The sequence below is a fragment of the Nicotiana sylvestris genome, chromosome 7 (assembly GCF_000393655.2).
Source record: "Nicotiana sylvestris chromosome 7, ASM39365v2, whole genome shotgun sequence".
Classification (NCBI taxonomy): Eukaryota; Viridiplantae; Streptophyta; class Magnoliopsida; order Solanales; family Solanaceae; genus Nicotiana; species Nicotiana sylvestris.
Window position 1 is genome coordinate 70,907,757 of NC_091063.1, and position 11,041 is coordinate 70,918,797.

The 11,041-nt window shown below is 36.6% G+C and overlaps 1 pseudogene; it reads left to right on the forward strand.

Moving 5' to 3' along the window:
• Positions 1 to 1,417: 1,417 nt before the first annotated feature.
• Positions 1,418 to 5,623, forward strand: LOC104222145 (G-type lectin S-receptor-like serine/threonine-protein kinase At4g27290; annotated as a pseudogene).
• Positions 5,624 to 11,041: the final 5,418 nt, after the last annotated feature.

Consider the following 11,041-nt stretch of genomic DNA (forward strand, 5'->3'; position numbering starts at 1 on the left):
ACTTGATTGATGAAAATACTACAGATTTGGTAACTCTAGATTCAAAATTTTTGAAATAAGAAAAGGAATTTGAGGGCATGTGAATAGCGTGGAGGGAAAGGCAGGGAGAAGAGGGTCAATTATTGCAACCTTGCATTCTTAACATACGCAAGTAGAGTAATAACCATCAGACTGCAATGCCAATCTATTTTCATTTAACACTTTAAAATTAACTCTATAAATATTAATGGTAGTTGCCCCTCACTAGGAGTGATAAACGGGCGGGTCGAGTCGGATATGATTCGGGCCGAAAATAGTTAATGAAAAAAGGATAAATTATCCGACTCGACCCATATTTAATGCGGATAAAAAACGAGTTAACTGACGTATAATATGGGTAACCATATTATCCATGACTTCTTGCATATTATCACTTTTGTGAGAATTCTTAATCTCCCTAACTTGAGCAACCCCCAATTTGAAGCTTTACAAATCTAAAAGTTAGACCCATTGGTTGTTCATTTTCTAAATGAATAATATGGTTCTTATCCATATTTGACCTGTTTTTAAAAAGTTCATTATCCACTCATTTTTTAGTAAATAATATGGGTGGTTAACTGTTTTCTTTTAACTATTTTGGTACCCCTACCCCTACATGTTATAACCACATACCATTGCAATAGAAGTTTAATATAGAAACTAATTTGGACCAAAAGAATATTGGGGGGTGTGGGGGAGTGTAAACTTAGAATTGGTGTGTAAAATTTAATATTAATAAAAGTTTAACTTGGCTGCAAGGAATTGAAATCATTACACTTGTACTGTGTGGTTTAACATATATATAAAATTAACAAGATTTGTATCCTATTGTCGATCATTTTTAGAGTATAACAAATCTATTTCAGGGTCAAATTTGACATAACAAGTGAGTAATAAAATTTCATGCTCCAGTTAACGTATTTCACATAACAAGTCTTCTTAGAGTACACTAATCCAAATGGGGCTAATAGGAGGTAATACTTAGTCGAAAATAGTGCTTATTAATTGATTTGGCTTAATACGGAACAGTGGTAAGAGTTTAACTCAATAGAGTTATACCAATAGATTGCTCGCACCAGGCCCATCTGCTCAGTGCGTTAAGGTTACCATATGTTTGGATGATGATATGGCTTATTGGTTTACAAACAGCGTCTCGAATTCTTAAAATCGACTCTAAGTTGTATTCACATGGACACAACTTACAAGTCAGAAAGACCCAGCTATTAGAGGGTCAGGACATGGAACATATGGCTGTTATTATATTATTATATAGGTGCGTCCAAAGTATAATACTTTTATATGTTACAAAGCTTAACCTTTTTGACCACTTTCATCTTCTTCTTAATAAAAAATAAAACGACTAACAAGTTTGAATCACTCAACTAAAATATAACTCCAAACCACAAGTGTCGTATAACCAGGTCGAGTATCCTGCTTCAATGGCTTAATCGACCGACCATTGATTGAGAATTACATATGTGTGTACATCGAGACTTTTCCAGAGGACCAAATGAGCTAAAGAATGCCAACTGCAATCACTGTGCTGTTTATTGATATATGAACTGATAGGAATTGAAACATGAAAAAGGCATCACTAAAGGAATGTTTCTACCAATTCTTGCTCATGTATTTGTATGTCATCCACCTCAGTATTGGTGCTACAGATACTATAACTGCGACCCATTTTCTCAAAGATGGCGACGCCAATATTACTTCAGCTGGTGAAACCTTCGAAATAGGGTTCTTCAGTCCAGCTAATTCTAAGCTTCGTTATGTTGGTATTTGGTACAAGAACATATCTGTTAGGACAGTAGTGTGGGTTGCCAACAGAGAAGCTCCTTTGACCAGTGGATCAGGTATTCTTAAGGTCATTGAGCCAGGTCTTCTTGTCCTTCTCAATGGCACTGACAATGTTGTATGGTCAACTAATACATCAAGATCCGTGCAGAATCCCATTGCACAGTTGCTGGATTCTGGAAATCTTGTAGTCAAAGAAGCTGGTGGTGGTAATTTCCTATGGCAGAGTTTTGATCACCCGACTGATACACTTTTACCGGGCATGAAGCTTGGTTGGAATTTTGTAACTGGCCGAGAGGTGTATTTGTCATCGTGGAAGAACAAGGAGGATCCAGCTCCTGGAGATTTTACCTATCACTGTGATCCGTCTGGTTATCCACAGAACTTCCTGAAGAAGGGTAACAATGTTGTATATCGCTCTGGACCGTGGAATGGTCTTCGTTTTAGTGGGGCAACAAGCTCAAGAGATAGTCCTTTCTATACATTTGGAATATTCTCAAGTAAGACAGGTGTATTTTACTTATAAGCTCCTATCTTCAGTTATCACAAGGTTGATCTTAAATCATAATGGTGACCTACAACGCTGGACTTGGGGTGACAGGAAACAGGATTGGGGCCCTTACCTCTCAATACCCACAGATAGTTGTGATGTTTACAAACTGTGTGGCGCATATGGTAGCTGCAACAGTGTAAATTCTCCAGTATGTGGATGCTTAGACAAATTTGTGCCAAAGCATAATGAAAGTTGGCAAAAGGCAGACTGGTCAGCTGGTTGTGTTCGGAGGACTGAACTGAACTGCCTAAAAGGAGATGTATTTTTGAAGTATTCGCACATCAAGTTGCCAGACACACGGAATTCATTGTCCAATGTGACTATGACACTAGAAGAATGCAAGAATATCTGCTCTAATAATTGTTCTTGTATGGCTTACTCAAATCTTGATATACGAAATGGAGGAAGTGGATGCTTATTGTGGTTCGAGGATCTGCTTGACATTCGACAGTTATCGAATGAAGGGCAAGATATCTATATAAGAATGGCTGTCTCTGAATTAGGTACGTTTGTTGCTGAAATACTTTTATATTGTAACTATTCTTGTAAGCATCTAGTAGACTAGTACCATTAACTGCAAACTCTTGCTTTCTGCATTTATGTTGTTAGGAACTTAACATTAGAATTAAGCTTGGAGTACTACTTCAGAATGATGTTGGCTTGAATTTATTAGCTGAATCAGTAAGCATAATGATTAGTTACAACCCAAACACTCTCCTGGAACTAATTGATAGGCACTTAATTGTCTCTCGGACAAGCTAGTGACTATTGCATCAGTCAAGCCAAAAATCTAGTCAAAATTGAAGAGGTTTTTAGTTGGAATGAAGCTCATTGTGAACTTAAAAATGACAGGCAGTTCCTCAAATGCTTGCAGAATATCTAATACTCAATATCAACAATTATAACTATAGTACTCCAAAGGCTTGCAGAAGCTTTGTAACTCAGTATTATATCAACTCATTTAAGCGATTTAGAGGTAGAAATACAGTCAAATTTATTAATCATCTTTGTTGGAATGGACACTTGCAGATAGTCAGGAGAAATCAGATAGAAAGATAAGAAAATTACTCTTTTGGATTCTGCCAATATCAGTTGGTGTGATTCTGGTAATCCTTAGCGTTTTGATCTGCCAAAGAAGGAAGAAGGCTTTAAACATCATAAAGAAAGGTAAGCTGGATAAGTCACTTTTTATAAAGGCACACAAAGTGAAGAACTGTCTTATTGGTCTGGTTCTTGCAGATTAAACACAATTCACTCCATTTCCTTTTGGCAGGAAAATGTGGACGCAGTGGCAATTTCAAGATGGATTACAACAGTGGTAGTTGCACTGAAGAATTTGAGATACCACTGTTTGACTTATCTACAATAACTAAGGCTACCAATAACTTTTCATCTAAGAGAAAGATTGGAGAGGGGGGCTTTGGTCCTGTTTACAAGGTAAAAACACCAATTTATCATCCATAGAATAGAGCACAGATACAATTGTGGGCTTAACAGAAAATGGAATTTAAGTTATGATCTAACAGATTTGGTCAGACACACTTAAGCTAGTGAGCAAAGCATAATGAATTAAGGATATGGTGGAGTGATTTTTAACTAAAACAAAAACTTTACTGATTTTCATATAATTGCTAAACTCTTCTTTATTTGGAAGCATAACCGATTTTCCACTTTCTACTTTCAAGTTAGATATTGAAAATATTTAACATGCATAGATTATGATGTCTAGGGAATACTTGAACAAGGACAGGAAGTAGCAGTCAAGCGGCTGTCTAAAACTTCTGCACAAGGAGAAGATGAGTTCAAGAATGAAGTTGTGTATATTGCCAAGCTTCAGCATAGAAATCTTGTGAAGATTCTTGGATGCTGCATTGATGGGGAAGAAAAAATGTTGATCTTAGATTACCTGCCAAACGGAAGTCTTGATTCGTTTATTTTTGGTACTACTCTTCATCCAATAGTGTGAATATTCATTAATCATGGTTCAGTGAACTGGTGCTTATAAGAGCCTAATAATAATGTACATGGAAGCACAAATTTCTGTTCCTTTTTCCAACCAAAGAAAAGGACTGATTTAGCTTGATGTTTTAGTACTACTTTATACTAATGTCTGACTATTGTATAATGAATCAACAATATTTTGGCAGGTGACAGACAAAGCAGGGTGTTAGACTGGCCTAAGCGCTTTCACATTATCAATGGGATCGCTCGGGGACTTGTGTATTTGCATCAAGATTCTCCATTGAAGATAATTCACAGAGACCTGAAAGCTAATAACATTTTGCTAGACAATGACATGAATCCAAAGATATCAGACTTCGGCATAGCAAGAATTTCTGAAGATGACGAGATCGGAGCCATGACAAATCGAGTTATTGGAACATAGTACGAATCTATTACCGGGTAGTTGGAAATATGAACCAAAAAATAATCCTGAGCTAGTTAAGGTACCTTTTCCAGCATTAGTAACTCTATTTTTGCACGTACATTCTATGCAGTGGCTACCTCTCACCAGAATATGCATTGCACGGGGAATACTCAGTGAAATCAGATGTATTTAGCTTTGGCATATTAGTACTGGAAATTGTGAGTGGGAAAAGCAACAGAAGATTCTCTCCTCCAGACCTTAACCTTAATCTACTTGGATATGTAAGATTTTATTTTAGTTATATCCTTTGGTGACTGGTGTTATGTTATCTACTAGTAACAGATATCGGGCAAAGCTAGTCAGTGCTAACAGGCTTGTAATATCTACAGGCGTGGGAGCTATACAAAGAAGGAAGGTCAATAGAACTACTTGATGAACGGCTAGGCGATTCTTGTTTAACACCTGAAGTGGAACGATCAATCCGTGTTGGTCTATTATGTGTCCAACAACGTCCAGAGGATCGTCCAAGTATGTCTTCTGTGGTTCTGATGTTAAACAATGAAGGTCCGTTGCCACGGGTTAAACAACCAGGTTTTTACGTAGAAGAAGATGCACAGGATGTTGAATTATTTTCTAGCCAATATGCACATACTATATGATCAGATTCCAGACAGAGAAAGCTGGCGACTGAAACAAATTCTTTGTAACAATGTGGCTATTTAAGATTGCATTGTAACATATTATAGTTAATCTTTCTTCTCAAATGTATGCTTGACATTTTTGTTTCAAACACTGAACCGAGAATTTCAATAATGTAAAGCTAGAGAGAAAGATACCAGACCAATGAATGTTAGCAATAGCACTGTCAAGCATGCATATATATTTTGGCTAACTACTAGTATTGGTCTGTGCTTGAGTATACTTTATTGCCAAGGGCTAACTACTGGAATTGCTCCTGAAAGCATATTGGTTTAGTAAGAGAGAGATAATCACTACTAAATGCTTGAGGTAGACAGTAAATTTAAATGCGTTGATTTTGCTACCATGGTCACTGATTGTGAATTTGTGATATCAGCTCGCGAATTTGGAGGAAAAATCTAAGTATCCTAAAGAACAAATAGGGAGAATTGCTCTTGAACAGATGACTTAGAGAAGAAAGTATTCAGAGAATTTAGAGAGGAGTGATTTATTCAGATTCGATTACAATTGAATGAATCCTTACAACTGCTGTGACTCAGCTGATATGAAAGAAATCCAGCTGTACTAACTGTAACTAACTTGTAACAAACTAACAGTAACTGACTATCTGCAACTAACTTCCGGAAACCAACTACCTGAGCTAACAGCAGCTCACATGCCTCTCACGTGACTGTGTATTATCCCCTATTTTATTCTAATCGTAACAATTTGAAAACATTCAACCAGATACTTCCTTTCACTTTTACTTGTTCATGCTAGACTTTGCATTCCCCTTAAGAAATAAGTAATAAATGAAGTATCTTATAAATAAAATTGTATTTAAGGTGAATGTCTGTATTTCAAAGAGATTTTAGGGTTTGTCACTTGGTGGCTAAGTCACTTTTTTCCATTATATTTTAGGGAAAATTTCACATTAGAACAAGTGGGCTCCATACTTTTCAATTTTATAACCCATATTTCAATTTACAACCAACTAGCCCAAAAGTAATAGGCTAAGATTCAACATCCAACTCCAATAGGTTCTCAAAATTACTATTTAATTTTTAAAAAAGATTCCTCAAGCTTTTAAATTAATTTTCGAATGAGTAACTCTGACTCAAATATTAGTTCAACAAACCAAATTCATTTGGGTGGTGAAAATTAGATTTTTAACAAGCTTAAATATGTGAGTTTAAATTTCGAATTTGATTTTGTGAGAAATTTGGAGTGGATGTTATTTAGACTTGTTATAAATAGTATAAGGAGGTTGTATATAAAATTTGAAATCATTTAATGGAGATTTGGACTGGTTTTGAATAAAAATTGCAACTGAAAATCGTGGAAGAAGTTCGTCTACAGACGCTTGTATAAAGCTGTATAAAAGTGTATAATAGTGTATAAGACGTGTTTCTACACTCATATACACTATTATACAAGATTATACATAATTATACAAAAACTGACTTCGTCTTCTTCCTTGCTTCTTTTCTGAAATTTAACTCAAATCTTGCTCAAATCTACTCCAAATCACTTCAAATTTAAATTTTAAACTCCATTTAATATTTTCAATTAATTGGAACGACACCCAATCCAAACAACTAACAAATTCAAAAAAATCCATTTTCGAAAGCAAAGCTTTGAATGGTCTTCAATGGTGGACTTCTACTCTTCAATTTTCTTACTTTGCAAGCAGGTGATACAAGAGGAGAAGCAGAAAATACATGGCCCCTTGAAGCATATGTAGAAGATATGATAAGAAGAGAGACTGAAAGCAATGATTGTGAGAACACATATTTAACTCCATAGCTTTTAGAAGCAATAGGTGTAAGAACACAGATTTTGAATTTGCTAGTGCTTTCAAAATATGTACAATGTGGGCTAGGTCAAGTAAAACTTAAAAATATAGGTCATTTTTTGTTATGATGTGAAGTCATATGTATTTTCTTGTAATTCTTTCTATATTTTATCTCAAATGAATAAGAATTCTCTCACTTCACTTTTATTTGGAATACTCTTCTTATTCTTTGATTCTTTTATAACACGTTATCAGCACGAGACTCTAGCCAATTGAGTAGAAGCTTTGGGATTGAGCATAATAATTGTCAATTGATCTATGAACTTCCTTCAAGAATAATTTATGGATTTAAGTTAAGAATTTTACCTAATTTTTTTCTTTTAAATTCGATAATTTGATTTTAAATACAAGCAAAAACAATAAATTTTAATTATTATAAATCTAATAGAGTTTGTGAGAAATTATAACCATCTGAAGTGGTAAAATTTCTATGTCTTGCCATGATCAAATTCATGTATGATTACAAGCACAAGAAGTCGAAATTTGTCCCATTAAATTTGCTTCATTCTCGTTCCCTTAAGAGAATGTGGTAGCAATACACAATAAGTCTGAAAGAAGACAACATTATTACCATAAAAAGCATCAATGGATGTGGACGTGGCAATTGACAAAATTATAATCGTCATCATTGTAATAATGAGAATAATAAGGATTCTCAAAATAATCCTTCAATATGTGAAAGTAATGTTTGTCATCGATTTGACATGAGATTTTGTAAAGTACGTATAGATGATTATGGTCCATTCATAATGTGAATGTGACATCTGATTTATGTATACATATTCATTCTTGGAAGAATATGAACGTGCTAGTGGTAATGTAGACTCTATTAGGCTTTTTTAAAAGATCATTCAAATCTTCCAACTTCATCAAATGCGTCCCAATAATTTGAAGGTCCCTGGCTTGACTCCTAGTGAACGGTCTTGAAGGCCTATGCATAATGTGATCAGTCTGGGCAGAAGGTTAAGGGCATCTCTGTAACGACCCGATCGGTCATTTTGAGCTCTAGCGCGTCGTTCAGCAGCTTGAGGCCATGAGCAGCTTCACTTCATGTATTATGACTTGTGCGCACGATCGGAATTGAATTCCGGGAAGTTCGGAGTTGATTTGGAAAGAGAATTCTTATTTCGGAAGCTTTAAGTTGAAAGAATTGACTAAGGTTGGATTTTCGAGTAAACGACCTCGGAATCGGGATTCGAAGGTTCTAGCAGGTTCGTATGATGATTTAGGACTTGGGCGTATATCCGGACTGGGTTTTGGAAGACCCGAGAATGTTTCGGCGCCTATTGTGGAAGTTAGCATTTTGAAGGAATTTCATAAGTTTGGGTTGAAGTGTATTTCAGTATTATCGATGTCTGTTTGAGATTCCGAGTCTGGAAATAGCTCCGTATGTGATTCTGGTATTGGGAGCGCGATCGAAAGTGAATTCGGAGGTCCGTGGGTCATTTTGGAGTCATTTGATATCGGGGTCGGATTCCGATTTCGGAAGTTGGAGTAGGTCTGTAATGTCGAATATGACTTGTGTGCAAAATTTGAGGTCAATCGGACGTGATTTGATAGGTTTTGACATCGAATGTAGAAGTTTGAAATTCTAAAGTTCATTAAGCTTGAATTGGAGTGCGATTCATGATTTTGATGTTGTTTGATGTGATTTGAGGTCTCGAGCAGGTCCGTGTTAAGTTATGGGACTGGTTTGTGTGATTGGACGGGCTCCCAGGGGCCTTGGGTGAATTTCGGGTGGTTAACGATTGAGTTGGGATTGGAAAGAATAGCTGAAGCAGATGATATCTGGTATAACCGCACATGCGAAGTTTTGGCTGCAGGTGCGGAGCCGCAGAAGCGGCCAAAAGGACGCAGATATGGCGGTGAAGGGTGAAGGCTGGGACCGCAGATGCGGTCAGGTTACCGCAGAAGTAGGACCGCACCTGCGGAAGAAGGAGTGCAGAAGCGGAAATGAGCTAGGAGTCTCGGACTACAGAAGTGGCAATTGGTCCGCATCTGCGGGACCGCAGAAGCAGTCAAGAGACCGCAGATGCGAAAGAACTGGAGGCAGTGAGCTCTCTTTAAAAATCGAGTTTTGGTTCATCTTCACCCATTTTCTCTTCGGGTTGGACGATTTTGGAGCTTTCGGAAGAGCGATTTTCTTCATCTATGTCAAGGTAAGTTGTTCCCACTCATTAGACGTTAAATACATGGTTTTGTTTCGGATTTAAGCATGAAAACCTGGTAGAAACTTAGGGTTTGGGGGAAAACCTAGAAAATGGATATTTTGGATTTTGACCACGATTTTGGGTATAAAATTGAGAGTAAAGCATATATTTGAGTTCGCTAGTTCATGGGTAAACTTTATCTTCGGGAAATTTCAGAATCTGGGCACGTGGGCTTGAGGGCAATTTTGTCAACTTTTCGATCGGGATTAGGAATTGTTATAAATTGGATTGTAATGAGTAATTGAATATATATTAACGGATTTGCATAATTATTGGCTAGTTTTGGAGCATTGTGTATCGATTCGAGTCTTCAGAAGAGCGTGAATGCCGGTTATGGATCTTCGGAGCAAGGTGAGTCTCCTTTCAAACCTTGTAAGAGGGAATTGTCCCCATAAGTGAAATAATTGGTTATGTGCTCCTATTTGTGGGGGCTACGTATGCACGAGGTGGCGAGAGTCCATGCGTAACTACTATTATGTTTGAGTTCGGGTAGTCTAGGACCCAAAAGCATGCTATAATTGGAATATTTGTAATTTTATTGACAGTTTGAATTGCTTAAATCACGTCGAATTAGTAAATGAATTTCTAAAAAGATTAAACTTCATTTTCTTAAATTATTAAAGGAGAATTGGCTTTCTTTGGATAATTGTTCCATGTTGACTCCTTGTTGACTTTCTATGTTTGTTTAATTTCGGAACGGGCCGAACGCCTCGGTAGATTAAATAGATGCATATATGGTTCGCACCATTCGACTCTCTGGCAGTGCACAATTTAGATATTATTGGATCGGGTCGTACGTCCTCGGCATGATTTGTGCATGCTTGTATTGTTTGCCTTGAGATTATTGATATTGATATTTGCTCTTCCCGACTTAAGATAATTGAAAATGAATAGATTATGAATTCAGAGATTTTTAATACAAAAAGGAACTTTTACATGTTCGTGGCTTATTTGAAATTATTGTTGTTCTTAATAAATTCATGATTACTCGCATTAATAATATATTATTATTGGACCACTAGTAAGTGTCGAAGTCGACCTCTCGTCTCTACTTCTTCGAGATTAGACGGGATACTGGCTGGGTACACGTTGTTTTCGTACTCATGCTACACTTGCTGTGCATTTGTGTTACACAAGTTTATGTGCGGCTAATGGCTTAGTGGCATAACGACATGGTTGATACGGGGACTTAGGTGAGTTGCGTTTATCGAGGCGACCACAACCAGTAGAGTCTCCTTCAGAGTATTGTACTGTATTTTCATTTCTGTCCACTTGTATTCTGGACAGTTTCTATAATTTATTTCATTCCCTAGTAAATGCTCATGCACTTGTGACACCGGGTTCTAGGATGATCACGAGATTTTTTAGTAGTTAAATTTTGTAAAGACATCCTCATTTATTCCGCAGAGTTTATTATTTATTAATTATTTGTTTAAAGGAAATGATTTCAAAATAAATAAAATGAGAAATTGCTAGAAAATTGTTATTGGCTTGCCTGACAGTGGTGTCCGGCGCCATTACGGCCTTTATTGGATTTTGGGTCGTGACAACATGGTATTAGA